Source organism: Thamnophis elegans, chromosome 1, assembly GCF_009769535.1.
Source record: "Thamnophis elegans isolate rThaEle1 chromosome 1, rThaEle1.pri, whole genome shotgun sequence".
Lineage (NCBI taxonomy): Eukaryota > Metazoa > Chordata > Lepidosauria > Squamata > Colubridae > Thamnophis > Thamnophis elegans.
In genome coordinates this window covers 159,729,015-159,750,253 of record NC_045541.1, presented here as the reverse complement: position 1 = coordinate 159,750,253, position 21,239 = coordinate 159,729,015, and the positions used below count along the sequence as shown (strand labels likewise).

Below are 21,239 nucleotides of genomic sequence, written 5' to 3'. Positions count from 1 at the left end.
GTGCCGCAGTGGTTGGTCCTGTCCCCCCTCCTATTTAACATCTACATGAAGCCACTGGGCGATATCATCCGCCAGCACGGGATCAAATACCACCAATATGCAGACGATACTCAGTTGTATCTGTCCGCCCCGTGCCAACTCAGTGAAGCGGTGAAAGTGATGTGCCAGTGCCTGGAAGCTGTTAGGGTCTGGATGGGAGTGAACAAACTCGCACTCAATCCTGACAAGACTGAATGGCTGTGGATGTTGCCCCCTAAGGACAGTCCATCCAGTCAGTCCTTAACCCTGGGGGGAGAAAAACTGCCCCCCTCAGAGAGGGTTTGCAATTTGGGGGTCCTCCTGTTGGCTGTGACCAGGGGGCCTTTGTCCTCCGCGAGCTGCACTGGCTTCCCATTGGTCTCCGGGCACGATTCAAGGTGCTGGTTATTACCTTTAAAGCCCTACATGGCCTAGGATCTGGATATCTACGAGACCGTCTTCTGCCACATACCTTCCTCAGACCAATAAGATCGCACAGGATGGGCCTTCTCTGGGTACCTTCAGCAGGACAATGCTGGCTGGTGATGCCTAGGAGTAGGGCCTTCTCTGTTGCCGCTCCGGCCCTATAGAATGAGCTGGCCCCAGAGATACAGGCCCTACCCACTCTCATGGCCTTTCACAAAGCCATTAAAACCTGGCTTTTCCGGCAGACCTGGGGCTGTTGACCCCTTGATGGTGGTCCAGCCCCGTCTGATTGGGTGTCTGTTGTGTTCCTTTTTAACTTGTTGTGTCCCATTGCTTTAATAATTCTTTTTAATTCTTTTTTCATTCTGTAAGCCGCCCGGAGTCCTCCGGGATTGGGCGGCATAGAAATTCAATAAATGAAATGAAATGAAATGATTGTCGGTGGTGTTATCAAAACTATTGCTAATAAGATATATCTCTTTAAATCTATAAATTCTTTTATTTTTTCCTCTTCTGTATCTTCCCATCTGGGGTAGGTTTCCCCTCCATTTAATTCCTCTTTCAGTATTCCACTCTTTCCATTTTCAGAAACAAACCAATCACCATAAATATCAGCAATTTTAATTTCTTTATATTCATTTTCCTCTTCGATTTTTTAACCGCCACTTTTTCCATTTGATTAACATCTCCAACTTCTCCGTCATATTTTACTGTTAGATGCACTAAGTAATCCAACTTCTTCTCTATCCTCTCACTTGTATTTGATAATTTCTGTATTTCTGAGAATAACTTTTGCAGATTTAAAACTTCTTTCTGGTGCTGAAATTGTGCCATGATTTCCAGCTGACAAACACTGCTACTCTAGCTTAGAAGGTTTTAACAGAATTAAGCATCACAATAACATTCACCTTTCTCTGCTTAAAAATCTACTTCAAAGGAACATCTGTGTGCTTTTCTTCTTATCACTCTCTATAAACAAGCTGTGAGTCCTTGAAAAATCCAGCCAAATGCCAAGCCAGGATAATCAGTGAAAAAAATATTTCATTTCCAATACACAAACCTCTAGCCTCCGAGTAGCAGCATTACAATGTTACTATTTCTTTATTTCTTTTTGTATCTTTTTGTATTTCAAGTTTTAAAAAAGGTCCAATTCTTAAATGAGTTAGAAAAACACCCACAGTAATGAAAGAGGAGAGTTTTAGTACATAGATTACAGAGAATAGTCAAAGAAAAAAAAAAAAGAAGGAAACTTAATCCATTTGTTTTAAAAGGCTTGCATAAATTCTATCTGTAAAAATAACATTTAAAAAGATAACCCACTGTTCAAAACCAGTTCAAATTTAATTTTGCCGCTTATTTCTTCTGTTCTCCAATTTAAATAAATTTTAAGGTTTTTTTAATAGGCAGTCACTTTTAAAACAGTAAAAATTCCTCACCAGTTGAAAACACTTTCTCTTTCCATATCCTTCCGTTTTGGAGCCGCCCCAACTTCATCAGCCATTTGGCTGGATTTTTTGTCAGCAGTTTGAAGAGCTTCTCTTGGATCAATCAGAGACTTGCGATGTCCCTGTGATCAGCAAGATGTATTCTTCCTGTTCACCATCTCTACGGGACAGTTTAGGTCCATTTGGACCACCCAGAGGCAAAAGTGTCGACTGCGATCTCAGAGCATTGAGAACGCACGTCGTGTCGTCGCGACTTCAGCTCCTCCCTCTTCAGTTTTTTCTTATTTTGAATCTTCCCATGACTTCAAGAAACACTGAATATGTAGGAATGGATAACATTAAGAAATTCTAGAATATTGACTGCAGAAGGACATGACTTATATTGGGATGGCATGCTTTTTTATGGTATAAGGGAACTAAAACACAGGGTTATTTTAGAAGACACTATATACGAGGCTTTGTTGCTAAATTGGGAGAAGATCAAAAGGCAATATTACCTAAAAATTCCACTCTGGCTATCAACTATTGAAGCTTTTTCACATCCAATAATATATAAAAAGGAACAAAGAGTTAGATATGGTGAAATATTGAATGCAGAGGGTAAACTTAAATCTATGCAAGAGTTGAAACAGGAAGGAATAGGAATGAATTGGTTTTCGTATGTGCAAATACAATCTAGATATGATAAAGACCGTAAAATGGAAGGTTTCTATGATAAAATAACTCAATTATTTTGACAGGTACTGATGAAAAAGTAATTAAAAAATTATATGGACATCTACTAGAGGTTAAACTAAAGGAAGAACAAGTCAAAGAAACCATGATAGCTTGGGGGGGGGGGAATTTTGGACATGGGATTGAATTAGAGAAATGGCAGAAATTGTGGTCTCAAAATTATAAAATGCCAATGTCAACAGCATATAAGGAAAATTTGTATAGGATGTTTTACAGGTGGCACCTACCCCCAACGAGAATAGCAAGAATGTTCAAGAACAAGTCGGAAAAGTGTTGGAAATGTCATCAGACACCGGGCTCATATTATCATATGTGGTGGACTTGCATAGAAGCTAAAAGATACTGGACTAAAATCCACATGTGGTTGGAGAAAATGATACAAAAACACATAGACCTTAAACTAGAGATGTACCTATGTATACTCGATGGATAATCTGTGATTCTATATACAACTGAAAGTAGTGATGCATAAATATAAAATATTGGAGAATTCTTTCATATTGCAAAATAATATAATGAGATAGGTGATTCTATAAAGACGTATTATTATTAAATAGACAAATAAGGATGTAATGGAATATTGGTATATATGTGAAATTAGTTTCTAGAATATTTGTTTAAAATGAAAGAATATCAATTATAACTGAACAATATGATGTACAATGATAATAATGTATCTATGTATGCTTGATGGATAATCTGTGACCTTATGCACAACTGAAAGTGGTGATGCACAAATGCTTCTAACCTAACAACATGCTATATGTAATTGATGAGGGTTTTATGTTTCCTGTTTTGTCCATCTTTGTTTGTTTAAAAATAAAAAAAACTTTTTTTAAAAAAGAAAGAGTGAATGTGTATTCAAATTTGCAGAAATATGTGTTTAAGTTTGTACTACACAAAAGTTGTATCAGCCTCTATGTACACAGGAATTCACAAAAACCCACATCTGACTAGTGCCTAAACTACATAAATAACGGCACATCCCTTTTGTGTAGTTCATTAATGCATAGAAAAATTACCTGACATGGTCAACTACAAACACGTGAGTATACCAAATATACTAAAATCCATTTAAATGTGCTATATCCCAAGTGATACAAAATTCACAATATTTGACTGAATTAGCTCTTTTTCACTCACACAGGAAGATAAAAAACAGGTTTAAGACTTTGTTTGAATAATCCTTTTGCATCCCCATCTATGTATTTTAAGAGGATGCAACTTACACAGATATGTATCTTCAGGAAAGTGCAATTTAATTTAGACTTTTCATTTTCTGCCCCAAACATCACAGTCTAATGCTATTTTTTTACCTTGAATAAGAATCTTCTCTTTCCAAAATCCCTTTGAACATATGCTATGATTGCTATGGAATGACTTTTTAAAGTAGAAAAGGATGTATGATATATTCCTCTTACAAGTATGTTCATTAACATACATGCTAGCTTAAAAAGGTTACTCCAATCTAGAGTTAAACCTAATGATTCAATTAACCTAATATGCTACCCCAAAGTCCAACAAAACACATGAAATCATAGTATGCTGTGTGAACCCATTGTAGTGTGTATATTTCTTAGCAATGGGTGAACCTAGCCAATTGTGATTCATTTAACAAAAGATGGATAAGCAAACCACAGCTTAGTGAAAAGGAAGTGAAGCAGTTATTCATGGCAGAAACCTGAAGTGGTTTGTGTTATATGTGATAAATGTGGTTGTCTCCATAGCAGTATCTTGGCTACTACAACAAGCAACTTTCTTATTTGCTTATGAATATAATACTACTTATGTTCAATATACACTTGGGCAGCAGCACTACAATGCACTCAAAGTCAGTTGCTTGGCCAACTATTCGGTAGCATGAAAATGTTATAAGGAATTAAGGTTTCTCTTTAAAATCCTAAGATCTAGAAACAGACACTAACTTAGTACATAATGACAGTTCCATCTAGTTAGAGGTCAGTTTCCTCTAGCCATGCCCAGGGGCAGAGATGAAAAGTAAAAGGGAAGGGAGTGGGGAGAATCACATATAAAACTTGTTGGCCAGTTCCATGATCACAAGACTAAGACGAAAGCAATGCTGTTTCCAACCCACAAAACACAAAAAGCTACCAGGAGAAAAGTTGAAGGCTTTATTATTATTAGCTTACACAACAGAAGGAATATTGTGCAATGGACAACACATTCAATCTTTCGGCATTTGTTTATTATCTAGATGACTAATTGAGTTTCTGAGAAATTCATACCATCTAGCAAAGCAAGGGTAACTGCTCAACTCCAAATGATGATGTTGTAAATCTCTGTATTGAATGAAGATATATCTCTTTACATTGAACAAAATTTGGTACTATGCTCCAAGAAGAGCTAAAAACTATTACTAAAGTTCTCCAGAAGTTATGTACCTGGCAGCACATCTCATACTCCATTAACTGGGTGCAGAAAAGGTGACTAATGCATCTCAATATCTAAACCAAGTACAAAAAACTATTTTTATTTTATAGTTAGACTGTGGGTGCTATTTTGAACTTTAAAAGAAGAGCTGGATATTAAAACAGCAATGCTCTTCAACTTCATTAAAGTGACATATACTGCAGCAAAATGTTCTAATTTCACATAGAAAATTGATGAGCTTTGGACTGACAATGATCAGGCAAGACATCCTGGGGCTATAATTTAATCGATGAGTTGGAGATGATTAGGAAACAGGGGGAAAGTCAGTTATTAAAATATTTTACTTATTTATATCCCTCCACACCTTTGTGTATATATACATACACACAGAGAGACACAAACACACACTGCAATTACAGATGGAGAATTATTTGGAGCTTTGGCCAGCTCAAAGATAGATGTCACAGAACTAGAAACAGACAATCAAAGCTAAGAGAGAAAGAAGGTGGGAAAGAAGAATGGAGGGAGAGGGGGGGAGAGATGTAATAAAAATATAAATGGGTAAGTAATGCACAGTTCAGATATCTTTCTCATGCATGCACAGAAGACTCTTTGCCAGGAATCATATAGATGGCCGTTCCACGTAAGGATTCTACAGAAACCTGAAAACAGCTCTGGAGCTTTGTATTCCTAGTGGTAATAAAGACAGAATTATTTCTGGCTCAGTATACAGTACAACTCAAACTGCTACAGAGCTAGGGAGGGTGTTTTTTTAAGTGAGGGGGAGAAGAGTGATGTTAAAACTCTGCGGCTGTGGTTCCCTACTGAAGGGAACTTTTGTTCCATTATTCCTTCCAGCTCCTAAGCTTCAGGTTGTCTCAGGGAAAAGCAGCGGAATGGCTTTGCAGTTCTTCCTCCTTAACCGAGCCAAAAGGGCAGAGATGAAAGTGACAATTAATTTGTCACTTTCCTCTGGAGTTGAATGCAGGCTATGGTTTGCTTTTGTGTAGAACTGTGGTAAGGGAACATTGATTTTTGCTCCCAGTAGCGAAGCAGAAATAAATGCATCAGGTATTCATTTCACACTACTCAGCATTTAGAATACATGTGTCAAACTTGATCGTGGCACGTGACGTATCACAACGTATTTTGCCTTTGCGGAGCTGGGGTGGGCATGGCCTGCCTGCACGTGACACATCGGCTTCACAGACCACCAGTTTGACACACCTGATCTAGAAAATGAGAATGGTGACAGTGTGGAAGTGCTAATAGATAACTAGTGACAGATTAATGACAAAAGCAATTCAGAAAACTCCACAAAGGCTATCAATGACTATTAATTATAACAACAGCTTGCCTCCGTACATATAATTGCTACGGTGCATGAGTGGAATTGTATTAATGTCCTGCTTGTGGACTCCCCAAAATGTGTAGCTCATTAGTGTGGTAACAGAATGGTAAATTATTGTATGAAGATCTTTGCTTTGATAAAGCACAACTCTTTTCCTTTTATGTAATACTCTTCTGAAAATTACTTGATGTTAGTTTGATTCCTCAACTTAAAACCATTCATTTAGCAATTGTTTGAAGTTACAATGGCACTGAAAATAATGGCAACCGGTATTTGCACTAATGATTGTCAGAGCATTCCCATGGTCATGTGATCAAAATTCAGGCGCTTGGCACCTGGCATGTTTTTATGAGTTGCAACATCCTGGGGTCATGTGATTGCCCATTTCTGACCTTTCCAACTAGCTTCTGACAAGCAAAGTCAATGGGGAAGCCTGGTTTGCTTAATGACCACATGATTCACATAACAACTGCAATATTTTGCTTAACAGAGGCAAAATCAGGCACAACTCAACTGCCTTGCTTAGCAATTGTTATTCTGGTTCCAATTGTCATAAGTCAAGTGTCAGCTTCTGCTTTGCTACTGCTTCAGCTGCCATGAAACGGGAGGGGGGGGCGTGTATGTGGGAGGGTTTTAATTGATGTGCTGGAGGTCTGCTGCAGGAATGTTCTAGGATGTTCCAGTCGTTGGGGTTTACGCATGCGTACGTGTTTCCCGCCTGCATCAACGGCCTTCACATTCCATCTTGGCCTGTCTTTTTGAAGTTATCTCACACCTGACATTTGAAGGACTTATGATTGGACTGGAGCTTTGATCCTAAGGGGGGGGACGGGCTTTGCCATATATCAATTGCTTTCGCGCCATATTATTCAGATCTTGCTTCACTACTGCTCGCTTACCATTTATAATTAGTAAAAGTACTTTGGATTTCCAACCCATGGAGTCTCTTGGTCTTCTTTCCTAATTATGGAATGGAGTGGGGCGTGACAAGAAGCAAGAAGATTTATGTCAACTACAAATTTCCAATCAGCCTGAGCCTTCCCCCCTACCCCGTTGGTCAACTTCAGTGGGGCAAAGAGAAATAGAGACAAGCTGGAATGCTGGACTCACCCAGAGACCGCCTCAACAAACTTCGCTGGAGACAGGGGCCGTGAGGAAACCTCAGGCGGGTGAATTCCCTGACTATTGGAGCCAAAGAGGCGATGAAGCTGAATGGAGAAATTATCAACACCAGGGCCCCGTGAGAAAACCACAGCGGAGTGAGTTACCTGATTATTGGGGTCAAACATTTTTGGAGGACAGGAGGGGGGAGGAGGAAAGAGACTGGAGAAGTTGGCAACGTCACCCACGCCAGGATTCTCCCCCACCCCTCCCTCGGCCTGTCTCACCCCCTGCGGCTAGAGGTTTTGCTGATCAAAGGGGACCTCCCCCCCAGGCCCCCCCTCGACGACATCGGATGGCTAAAATTCCTCCCTTGCCTGTGCGTTTTAATGGTGTGTCAGCCACCCTTCCCTCCTTTCTTATGCAAGTCTTTAACTACATGGAAATATATGGGCGGGACTTTGAATCTGACACTTTAAGGGTCAGAATGGTTCTTTTATCCTTGGACGGTGAAGCGGCTACGTGGTCAACTGCTTTGCATATGTCTGGTTCTCCCCTCTTGGGGAATTTCAACCGTTTTATGGCGGCTTTCCGCCAACGTTTTGATGACCCGTTAACTGAGAAGCGGAACAAATTAAAGTTTTTAACCTTTGACCAAGACGATAGACCAGTCGCCCAATACATCCAGGAATTTCAATGTCTGTCTCAGTACATGAGAGGCTGGGGGGAGGATGCACTTCTGGACAGATTTGCTGAAGGCTTAAACGCTGACATTTATCAACAATGTGTCAATCGTAACCTGCCGAGGCGTTTAATCACTTGGTTTGAACATGCTGCTGACGCTGAGCTTGACTTAATTCGTCTGCGTTATGCCACTGAGGAAAGAAGGAAGCGAAAAGAAAGAGCTGCCAAGTCCCTCCCCCCTCCTACTACTCAAGCGCTTTCCAGACGCCGAGGCGACGCGAGGGAGCCCCCTTCTGGCTCCTCCAGACCTTTAACATGTTTTCGCTGTGGGAAGCTTGGGCATACGGCCCCCCTCTGTCGGGCGAAATCACCCCTCTCTGCCCAACCCCCTCCCAGACGTGAGGAGAAACCTGCCAGAGGCTCTGAAAAGGAAAAGAAGGAAACGGCTTTCGCTGGGGAAACCAACCCCCCTCCTCTTCCCCAACCTTTGACGGATGACGCGGATGCTAACTCCTCTTCTTCTGATGACTCAGATGACGACACTTCACCTCACTGGGTGAGTTCAAACAAGGGGCCCCTTCTACTCCCTATTGAATTAAAAGTTCCTCCTGAGGGGACACCTGCCACCCTCCTAGCATTACTTGATTCCGGCTGTTCCCGGTCCATGATCAACCCAGCCATGGTTGAGAAATTAGGCCTCAAATTGCGCACTTTGAAAACCCCTATTGTTTTTTGCCAGATAGACGGATCGGTTGCGGGGGGGGGCCCGCCCATTTTTTTACTGAGCCTTTGGAAATGAAAATGGGTACCCACACTGAATTAATCTCTTTTGTGGTCGCACCTGGCATGGACAGACCACTTATTTTGGGCATCCCGTGGCTCCGGAAGTGGAACCCTCACATAAATTGGCGGACAGGCCGCTTGCGTATTCGCTCCAAAGTTCCTCCAGTGGGGGAGGGCTCTCCAAACCAACCTGACGTCACTAACGTTCCTGAAGTAGCCGCTAGGGGGCAGGAGAGGATTGCAGGAGAGGAGAAAATTCCGAAGGAATATTTGGATCTTAAGGAAGTCTTCAGCGAGCAATCTTCGGACATTCTGCCCCCCCACAGGCCTACTGATTGCTCCATTGACATTTTGCCCGGGGTCAAACTCCCAAAACCCCGCATTTACTCCATGTCACCCAGGGAAATGGAGGAGATGCGTTCTTTCATTGACAAAAATTTGAAACGTGGTTTCATTGAACCGGCCCGACCCAAGGTGGCGGCCCCTGTGCTGTTTCGTGAGAAGAAAGATGGGTCTCTTCGTTTATGTTGTGACTTTAGGAACCTTAACGCCATATGTTCTCAAAACCTCTACCCACTCCCATTGATGAAGGACTTATTGGCGCAACTGGGGAAGGGCCGCATCTTCACAAAATTGGACCTGCGTGAAGCGTACTATAGGGTTCGCATTAAGGAGGGGGACGAATGGAAGACCGCCTTTAACTGCCCTCTTGGTTGTTTCCAGTTCCGGGTCATGCCTTTTGGCCTACAGGGGGCTCCTGCTGTATTCATGCAGTTTATTAATGAGATCCTACACGATCATCTCTATAAGGGCGTTATCGTATATCTGGACGATATCCTCATTTATACCCGCTCTCACGACCACCACGTCAATCTAGTGCGCACTGTTTTGAAAAAACTCCGTGCAGCCAACTTGTATGCCAAATTGTCTAAGTGTGAGTTTCACCAAACTACTATTGACTATCTGGGCTACCGTATCTCCCCTCATGGAGTTGAAATGGACCCTGAGAAGGTAAAGGCCGTCACTGAATGGGACGCTCCCAAAACTCGTAAACAACTGCAACAATTTTTGGGTTTCGCTAATTTCTACCGTCAATTTATTCCCTCTTTTGCCGACATTGCTCTCCCTATTACTAATTTGCTCAAAACTAAAGGCGACCCAAAACCTAAACCCAGTAAGCCTTTGGACTGGACCATGGAATGCCAGGCGGCGTTCGAAAAGCTTAAACGCCTTTTTGCCGCTGAACCAGTTCTTAAACATCCTGACCTCACCCAACCCTTCGTTGTCCAAGCTGATGCCAGTGATGTCGCAGTTGGGGCTGTTCTGCTACAAGCCAATGACCAGGGTACCTTACAGCCTTGCGCGTACACCTCACGTAAACTCACTGACACGGAACGACGCTGGGCGGTCTGGGAGAAAGAGGCGTTTGCAGTTCGTTGGGCCCTCGCTACTTGGCGCCACTTCCTTGAAGGCTCTAAACACCCTTTTGAGGTGTGGACTGACCACAAAAATTTGGAGGCGTTGCGCACGCCTCGCCGTCTCTCCCCAAAGCAGATGCGTTGGGCCCAATATTTTAACCGTTTCAATTTCACTCTAAAGTATATCCCGGGTGGAAAGAATTTCATGGCCGATGCTTTGTCCCGGTTACCTCAGTATAATTGTTCCAAGCTAAGTATCGTCCAACCGCTCTTGGCGGCTCCGGTGCTCACACGTCACCAGACCAAGGCCCAAAAGGACGTACCTCACGACCTGCTTTCTGACCTCAAAGCAGCTCTCCCGCAGGACGACTGGTTCCTGAACCATCGGGACGAATGCACCATGAGAGACGATCTACCGTGGATTGGAGCTAAATTATACATCCCCGCTTCCTTACGTCTTGTGGTCCTTCGTCGCGCTCATGACTCCAGGATGGCGGGTCATTTTGGATTTGTGAAAACTTTGCACCTCGTGAAGAGACAATTCTGGTGGCCCTCTTTAAAAAAGGACATTGAACTTTATGTCTCCAGTTGCCCGGTTTGCGCTACCGCCAAAAAACCTCCGGGGAAACCACACGGCCTTCTACAGTCCGTCGCCCGCCCCATTGCCCCGTGGAAGGAAATTTCTATGGACTTTATTGTGGACCTTCCCGAGAGCCAGGGGCACACGGTTATCTGGGTGGTTACTGATTTGTTCTCCAAGCAAGTTCACTTCGTGCCGTGCCACAAGATTCCTTCCGCCAAGGCCTTGGCTAAGCTCTTCCTTTCCCACATATACCGCTTGCATGGCGTTCCCGACCGTATTATCTCCGATCGTGGAGTCCAATTCACATCCAAGTTTTGGAAGGAGTTCATCACGCGTATTGGCTCCGCCCAGGGCCTTAGCTCCGCCTACCATCCTCAGACTAATGGCGGCTGTGAACGTACTAATTCCGTCCTTGAACAATATTTACGTTGTTTCATCAATTATCAACAGGACGATTGGGTGGACTTGTTACCACACGCTGAAGTGGCCTATAACAATTCGGTTCACTCCAGCACTGGGTTCACCCCTTTCAGGGTCGTTTATGGCCATGATTTTGTTCCTATCCCCGAACTGCCTACGGCCCAGCCTCAGGTTCCTTCCGTGGCGGACTGGAGTGAACGTCTCAGTCGCCTTTGGCCCCTCACTCGTTCCACCTTGGACGCAGCCCACAAGGCTCATAAGAAGCAGGCTGATAGGAAACGCTCTCAGCCTTATGAGTACCACGTTGGTGATTTAGTGTATTTGTCCACGAAATTCTTGCATACCACTCAAAAGTCTAAGAAATTGGGTCCCAAGTATGTTGGCCCTTTCCCGATTTTGAAAGTTATCAATCCTGTTTCGGTTCGTTTGCAATTGCCCAAACATCTTAACCGCATCCATCCGGTATTCCATATCAACCTCATCAAGCCAGTTCGGGTATCTGACCTGCGCCCCGCAGATGACCCTCCGCCTGCTCCGTTGCTTGTTGATGGGGAACGTCATTTTGAAGTCCGGGACATTCTGGATTCCCGCAGGCACCGCAATCGCATCCAATACCTTGTGGCTTGGAAACATTTTCCCCCCTCCCACACGGAATGGGTTGATAAGTCCCACGTTCGTGCTCCCCGCTTGCTTCGGAAATTTTATGCTGCTTATCCCGACAAGCCTTGACTTTTCTCCTTTCCCTCTCTTGTTTGTTTGTTGTTTGTCTGTTTTGTTCTGTGTTGTCTGTTTTGTTTATTTTTTCTTTCAGGCTTGACAGCCTTTTTTCCGGGGGACGGCCGGATGTCAGCTTCTGCTTTGCTACTGCTTCAGCTGCCATGAAACGGGAGGGGGGGGCGTGTATGTGGGAGGGTTTTAATTGATGTGCTGGAGGTCTGCTGCAGGAATGTTCTAGGATGTTCCAGTCGTTGGGGTTTACGCATGCGTACGTGTTTCCCGCCTGCATCAACGGCCTTCACATTCCATCTTGGCCTGTCTTTTTGAAGTTATCTCACACCTGACATTTGAAGGACTTATGATTGGACTGGAGCTTTGATCCTAAGGGGGGGGACGGGCTTTGCCATATATCAATTGCTTTCGCGCCATATTATTCAGATCTTGCTTCACTACTGCTCGCTTACCATTTATAATTAGTAAAAGTACTTTGGATTTCCAACCCATGGAGTCTCTTGGTCTTCTTTCCTAATTATGGAATGGAGTGGGGCGTGACATCAAGGATTTTACCTGTACTATTCAGAATCAGTTTGGATGGGGCATCAACCATTCAATGTTTTTCTCAGCTCAGAAGCAAAGTAAGTGCCTCTTACTATGGAGATCAGTCCAGCATCTTTAAAGTGGAAGTAAAAGTAGAATCTGGTTGATTTTAGTATTTTTTGAAAGGGAGAAATTTATTTAGAGATTCCCTTGAGGTAATTACTTTACTTCCCACTTCATCCTCCTATGTACAGGAAATAATCAAGATGGAACATGTGATATTTTTCTAGACCATCTCACTAATAGCAGAGAAAGGGCAGCAGGCGCATAGAAGGAAATCTAATTTATATTGTCTGCTTCACCACTTTTGTGGAAAATTATTCTTTCCTCTTTGAATACCAAATAATGAAAAAAAGACATGCAGTTTTTCTTTAGTTAAGGCCTCAGAGTAGAACTGGGAGTCCTGCATTGGGTACAAAGCCAACTGGGTAAGCTTGGGCCAGACACTCTTTCTCCGCCCTCGGAAAGGGGCAATGGCAAACCACTTCTGAAAAAACCTTGCCAAGAAAACTCATGGATTTGTACAGTCAGTCTCCAAGAATCAGAGACAACTGAATGGAAGAATTTTTAAAAATATACTTTTGTACTAGATCAGCGGTTCTCAACCTGTGGATCGCGATCCCTTTGGGGGTCGTACAGCTTTTTCACATGGGTCGCTAAGACCATTGGAATTCTAAACTTTAGACTCCCCCTTGTGTTCCCCGAAATTCCCCGCAGATGGACTCTAGAGTCATCGCCGGCCGCGCAGAGCGTCGCCACAGCTCCAAAACATGGAAAACATAGGTGCACGCACACACCCCATACAATTACAGCCTCTGAGGCTTTGTAATGGCGGGAACTTGTTCTCACTCGCCCGGGCTTCTGTAGAAGCTGCCCTCCAAAGCTCTCCAAAGCCCTCCGAGGGTACTGCCAGGTACTTTTAAGAGTGAGTGATTAAGTGAGTCAGACAGACAGACAGACAGACCAGGGGTAGGTTGCTCCCTCTTCTCTGGTTTGAATGCGAGCGGGTGGTTTAGTGGTCCGCCTTCTTTGCTAGTTCGGGCAGGTGGAGAAAGGAGGCACGCAATAGTCGAGGGCAAAGGTGCTCCCCTTCGCCCTTGGTGGCAGGGGTGCTTTATCACAAGCCTCCTTTCTTTCTCGAAGGAGGTGCTGGCCCCAAACCACCCGCTCGCCCACATTCAAACCAGCCCTCCCCCTATCTTTCGGCACGGGCTCTCTGTAGGGGGAGGTAGGTTCTTTCCAAAAAATGGCTTCTTTCCTTCCCTCCTGTGGCTGGAAAATAGACATTTTCACAGCGGCAGCAGAAACACAATCCTGGGCAGTCAGTTCCGGCTCTCCCTTCCCCAAGCATGTCCCGTTGCTGTTGGAGACACTTTTGCTGAATCTGGCGCAGCGGCGATGTCAAGAAGCGGCTGCCAGCGAAGCTCCCAGCAATGCTCCCGCCGCTGCACCGGATTCAGCAAAAACGGCTCCAGCAACAACAGGACCAATAGGGGGTGGGAAATCCATGCAGAAGGAGGAAAATGCATGCATTCCCCACCCCCTCCATTGGAAATGAGCAAACTGTCAAGAGAGAAGAGAGCAGCGCACGCCACGTGGGCTTGTGCAGCAGCCGAAGAACAGGAGGCGAGGTTACCACAGTGTGTGTGTGTGTGTATGTGTGTGTGTGTGTGAGAGAGAGAGAGAGAGAGAGAGACAGAGAGAGAGAGGCACAGAGAGAGAGGAAGGGAGGGGAGAGACAGAGATACACAGAGAGATAGAGATGGGGAGGGAGGAGAGAGAGACAGAGATACAGAGAGAGAATTACACAGAGACAGAGAGAGGAGGGTAGAGACAGAGACACAGAGAAAGACAGAGATGGGGGAGAGATGAGAAAGAGACAGAGATATAGAGAGAATTACAGAGAGAGACAGAGAGAGAGGGAGGGGAGAGACAGAGACACAGAGAGAGAGAGAGATGGGGAGGGAGGAGAGAGAGACAGATACAGAGAATTACAGAGAGAGAGGAAAGGAGGGGAGAGACAGAGACAGAGACAGAGAGAGAGAGATGGGGAGAGAGGAGAGAGAGACAGATACAGAGAATTACAGAGAAAGACAGAGAGAGGAAGGGAGGGGAGAGACAGAGACACACAGAGAGACAGAGATGGGGGAGGGAGGGAGGAGAGAGAGACAGAGACAGAGAGAATTACAGAGACGGAGGGAGGGAGGAGAAAGACAAAGAGCCATATGTACACACAGACAGACAGACACACAGAAAGAGAGACAGAGAGACAGAAAGAAAGAGGAAGAGAAAGGAAAAATTGGTGGCTGTTTTGTTTTTTCTTTCCCTTTTTTCTTTTTAATAGAAAGGCACTCTTTCCATTTAGAGCCAGGAGCCTGCTCTTAAACTTCTCAGACAAAATGTCATTTATTTGTAATTAGAAATAAATATTTTACAATATATAATTACATATTGTTTTTGTGATTAATTACTATGCTTTAATTATGTTCAATTTATAACAATAAAAATACATCCTGCATATCAGATATTTACATTATGATTCATAACAGTAGCAAAATTACAGTTATAGAGTAGCAACAAAAATAATTTTATGGTTGGGGTCACCACAACATGAGGAACTGTATTAAAGGGTCGCGGCTGTGGAAGGTTGAGAACCACTGTACTAGATAATTCTATCGTTCTAACATAGCAAGGATCACGACATATGCAGTATAAAAAAAAGTGACACTAGAAAATTGACAATGCTAGAAGTGGAATGTTGCATAGAATAGCAACTGCCCACTTACTCTCCTCACCCACCACATTCCTTCTTCCCCTCAACTCTGCAATGGCTTCAGTGACCCTCTGCCTTTTACTCAAGCTCTGGGGATATCCCAGGAACATAGCCAGTAATGAAAGCAGATATAGGATATTAACGCAAACTTTAGGCGACATTCGTCCCATTCATGTGAGAAGTACTGTAAAAGTATGAAGCTGGGAACAGGACAACCTTGCCCTTTCTGAGAATCTAATCCACATTTCTATGTTGGGAGAGAGATTCGGAAGAGTGTCTACTTCTAAGGGAAACTAGAGTGTCTTTCCCATGGACAACTTTGTGCCCTTCACATTTTTACCCTTTGCCTCAACAGGCTGGGTGCTCTGAATTGCTCAACCTCCATTTTAAAAAAAACATAGCAAAAGTGTTGCAAAACCTCTACATTCCTGCATGAGCTCTCACAAAACCTCATAGGCAACACCATTGACATCTTGATAGGTTTGATAAATGTGCAAGATTTAGACAACTAAAATTGAATATGTTTCTCCCCCCCCCCCCTTCTGCAGTGCTTGAATAGGAGCCAATCCCTAAATTAGACCGTCACCTTTCATTCCTTCCAATTCAATACTCAATGGATTAAAAAGAATGCTGGGACAACTCCTCCAAAATATGCATGTGGTTAAATCTATTCATAAAAAGCATCTGGAAGGCTTTCTCATTAACAGAGACTGTAGTTCCTTTCAAACTTTCACACAAGGAGACGGCATGACAAACCAATTTACATTAATTTTCAAAACCTTACCCTGATTCTTTAGAAACAACAGAGCATGAATGGGCTATTATGACTTCTGCATGGAGGAAGGAATTCAGATCTCTTTAGCCCAAAATCATACCACTCCTCAAATAGTATCTACATATGATGCAAGGTCTTTGATGAACAGGTCTCTCAGATAAATATAAACTCTGTATGTAATGGTGACTTTTGAATATTTTCAGTCAAGGTTATATTGGCATTATAAAGCAGATCACAGGTATTACAGGTAGTCCTCATTCAATGACTACTGTTTTAACAACTGTCCAAATTTATGGTAGCACCAAATAATGAGATGTGACCAGTCTTTGTAGTGCAGCTGTCATAGGGTCCCCATGCTCATATGATCACAATTTGGGTGCTTGGCAACCAGTTGACAATTACAATAATTGCAGTATCCTGCGGTCATATGATCTCTATTTGCAACCTTCATTCACCAGCTTCTGCAAAATCAATTGGGAAGCCAGCAGGAGATCAGCAATCATGTGACATCACACAGGTTTCTAAGTTAACAATAGCAGCAGCAGCAACTGTCACAACTGCCATGATAAATCAGTAGGATATCACTTAGCATGGAATTGTTGGTTCCAATTATCATCACAAAGTAAGGATTACCTGTATATCCATATTGCAGATACAGCAAGAGAAACACCGCAGCACATCAGCAGCAACAGGTTTCAAGGGCACCAGATGAATTCAGAGTGAAGAGGAGATTCAAGCAGAGGCCTTTGTGGCTTTTACTTATTCCTCTATTCTCATTAGTTGAAGGCAGCAACAACAACAACAACAAAACAGACAGCCTTATCTGCATTTGTTTATTTTAGCTTTTCTGAATTCCACTCTTCAAAAGACTTCCTGGATTGTTTTGCAATGCACACAAAAACCCAACCAAGGGCCTCAGTATCTTGACTCAGTCTAAGACAGTGTTTTTCATTTGTATTATGAGCTGCATGGAGTCTTTGCAATATTATTACAATTGCATGGGATTAATTAGAACCTGGGGTATCCATACAAATGGTCTAAGACAGAAAATCAGAAACAACTGATATACTGAATTATGAACATTCAAATATGTCACAAATTCTATATCTGTCTTTATCTGATTTTGCTTCCTGAAAGCAATTAATTTAGGGATAGTGTACTTTTTAATCAGGCCATATAAATACTATGTACCCTATAAAGCCTCACTCACTTGAAGAGGCTCAGAATACAGACAGTACAAAGTCTCTGTATTCCTGTGACTATTATATTTATTACGCTAAAGTTCACCAAAACAATAAGACAGGATTTCATAACTAAGTAGTATTTGGATGAAAACCATATTTTAAAAACACATACATACATACATACATACATACATACATACATACATACATACATACATACATACATACATTATAGGAATGCTGATTTAAACTCAAACCACCTCTACAACAACTCAGACTTATTATTCTAAGAAGCAGGAATCTTTAGTGCAAAATAAAAAAAAATCCATTCACTTGAAACAAATATTTGCAGCTGGTATCTGTTGTTGGTCAATGTTTGAATTAATCTTTTTCCAGAAAAAAGGAAAGAAACAGGATTTTTGAATAATTTCATCAAATCATCTTGAGTTATTTTGCTTGCCATACATTTCTGTCTATGTTTCTTCTCCCTTTTTCCTTTTCGTTAAAAAAATTCAGCATATTGTACTTGTATTTGCAGTTCTGACTCGTGGCACGACAAAACCGCGGTCCACTAAAGCGTGCCTGATTAAACCGCGTTGCTGACGTCATCAGCAGGGCGACAACAGCAACCACGGAAAAAAAAGGGCGCTTTAAATAGCGCTTTGAAAGCAAGCCGATTCAAGTTAAGGGTTAGGTTTAGGGTTAGGTTTAGGGTTAGGCTAAGGGTTAGGTTAAGGGTTAGGATTAGGTTTAGCGTTAGGTTAAGGGTTAGGTTAAGGGTTAGGTTTAGGGGTTAATTTTAGCTTTAGCGTTTACAGTGTGCTTTTTTCGTCGCGCTGTGATGACATCAGCTACGCGGTTTCGTCAAGCATGCTTTAGTCCATTTCTTGTTTCTAAAGTGTTTAAAAAATGCTCTCCTATTTTATGAAGTACTGACATCCAAATTAAGCTCTGTAATGTGGTACTTAGGGCATCCTTTGAAGACTGAGCACTGGCAAGGGCAAGCTGTTCAGAAATTTAATTAATATGTTACACCATTATTTTCAAGTACAGTTCAAAGTGCTGTTTCCTAATTAAAAGTTTTAAACTGTTGGGGCCAGGTTGTTTCACCTGCATCAATCTACCTGTTTTATGTTCAGATCCTACTTTCTTTTCCTCACCTGAGGAGACTTATACCATAGAATGCATCACGTCCTGGATTCACCAGGGATGAATGCCTTACACCAGGGGTGTCAAACTCAAGGCCTGGAAGCCAGAGCCGGCAGAGTGCTTAAATCTCGTCCCCGGGGCCACCGTGAAAACAGCAAAGAACCGGCCTGCGGTGCTTCTGATAGCAAAAATGGAGCTTGCGAGGGTGTGCGTGCCCCCCCTCTGAGCTCTGTCTTTGCTGGCAGAGGGTTGTAGGAGGCCATCCCAGCTGAAAACGGAGCTCGTGAAGGCTGTGTGTGTGTGTCCCCTCCCCGAACTCCGTTTTTGCTGGCAGAGGGTTGCAGGAGACCGTTCCAGCTGAAAATGGAGCTTGGGAACCTGTTTACGCTGGCAGAGTGTTTAGGCCACCATAGGCGCCGCCCGACACGAGTGTTGTCATGCTGGCCACGCCTACCCTGGCCATGCTCACCATGGCCCCGAGATCAAACACAACCCTGATGTGGCCCTCAATGAAATTGAGTTTGACAAACCTACCTTACACCATGGATATCAGCTTTGAAGAAAACCCAAAAGGGCAAATCCATGTATTCTTTAAAAATTTCTTCAGAATATCCTAGACAAGTTTTATGTATGTGATCATTAAGATTCAACACCAACCAACAACACCAATGTTTGTCAGAGTTCCAAGTGGAAATATGATTTTTAGTATTGAAGGAAGTTTTAATTTTTTTTTTAGTGTTTAATATTTTTAATACTTGTTTTATTTTTAAATAAATTTTATTTTAAACCACATATTGAGAAAAATGCCTTTAAAAGCAGATTAGAAAGATTTCAAATAAACATTATGTACTGTTAGCAATCTGCTTCATGCTTTCAGAACTGAAAGGTGAATTAATTATAAACAGGCGTTAATGACAAGAAAATTCAAAATTGGTGGCATGTGGAGCCATTTGTCAGGGCATGCGAGGTGTTGCCCTGTCAGCTGGCCAGTGCTCATGTGCACACTGGCCAGCTGATGTTGGCCTTCTTTTGAGGCCATTTTTCACCCTTCCTTGAAGCCTCCAGAGCGCAAAAAACGGCCCTACAGGCAAACCAGAAGTTTGGAAAAGTACATTCGGTTTGCTCTTAGGTCCGGTTTTAGCCCTTCGGAGCGTTCAGGACCCTTCAAGAGGCTTCTCTGAAGGCTCCTAAGGGCAAAAAATGACCCTACCCGGTTTGCTCGTAGGGTTAAAACCAGCCCTACGATCAAGCTGGAAGTCCATTCCTGAACTTCCGGTTTCCTCATAGGGCCAGTTTTTCGTGCTCCAGAGGCTTCAGGGAAGCTCCTGAAGCCTCCGGAGGGCCTCCACGGAGGCGGAGGAGGTTGTTTTCGCCCTCCCCAGGCTCCTATAAAGCCTCTGGAGCCTGGGGAGGGTGAAAAAAGCACACCAAAAATGGGGGGAGAGCGCTGATCATGTACGCATGCATGCTGGGGTTATGTGCACATGCACTCTGGGGTCATGCGCACATGCTCACTGGGGTCATGCACACGCACACGCTGGGGTTATGCACACGCACACGCTGGGGTCATGTGTGCAAGCACGCTGGGGTCATGCGCACCCGCACACTGGGGTCATGCACATAGTATTATGGGTGTGGCATGCCCGCACACAACCCCCCCAGCGCTCCCCCCATTTTTGGCACGCGAGCCAAAAAAGATTCGCCATCTCTGAACTAGAATATGGTATTGTGGGATATTCCAGTTTGTAACTGAAAGCTACCGTGAGTTTTACACAAGAATTGCACTCAATTTCACAGTTCAGCTGAATATCAACACACACAATGTACAAACAAACTAATAAGATTACTAATTAAAAGAATCTTCAGTATTAATCAATTCTCAAGTTATGTACTAATATATGTACTAATATAAACATGGACACAATCAAGGTTGACTCAGCCTTCCATCCTTCCGAGGTTGGTAAAATGAGGACCCAGATTGTTGGGGGCAATAAGCTGACTGTAAACCGCTTAGCAAAGGCTGTAAAGCACTGTGAAGCAATATATAAGTCTAAGTACTATTGCTAAGTGCTTTTGGTAAGTACATATATTCTTCAAGAGGAGTTTCTTCTGCTGCTTCTGAAGTACTCTTTACCGACCATAAATTCTCTGAAGTTCTCTAAAGTCATATCTAGTGCTAGCAAAACTGCATTTATCATGGACAATCTAGGAATTCAGACAATTTAGTATTTTTTGATTTCCTGGATAATATACACACAGTGTATATTTATTTATGCCAGTCCAGCTAAATATATGTGCAATACAACTTAAAGAGGGTAATAATTAGGCCAAATGAAAAATCAAAATGGATTTTTTCATCCATTTTAATCTGCATGGAGCAAAATCTGGCATGAACTATCCCAATATAAATCTCAATGACAGAAACTACTTGTTTCATATTTGATTCCTATTATCTTTTCTCCCCCACTGTTGCTTCTTTCCGATATTCAAAATTCCATTTTACCTCAGGTCATGAAATAATTGTTTTTAAATACTCTAAATACATTTAATATAGAGCAATGCAGTATCATATATAATCAAATCAAAAGTCCAAATGAATTCACAAAGGACGGAGGCTAGAAACAGAAGGCAAACATCAAGTCAGTCAATCATGTTGCTATGATGAAAGATAATTTGCTTTTTAATGAGA

At 42.9% G+C, this 21,239-nt stretch overlaps 1 protein-coding gene across 2 annotated transcripts in view; it reads right to left on the bottom strand.

Moving 5' to 3' along the window:
* The window catches only part of MAP4K5 (mitogen-activated protein kinase kinase kinase kinase 5), a 102,588-nt gene that overhangs the window by 76,050 nt on the left and 5,299 nt on the right, over nt 1-21,239 (bottom strand). The window lies entirely within an intron of this gene.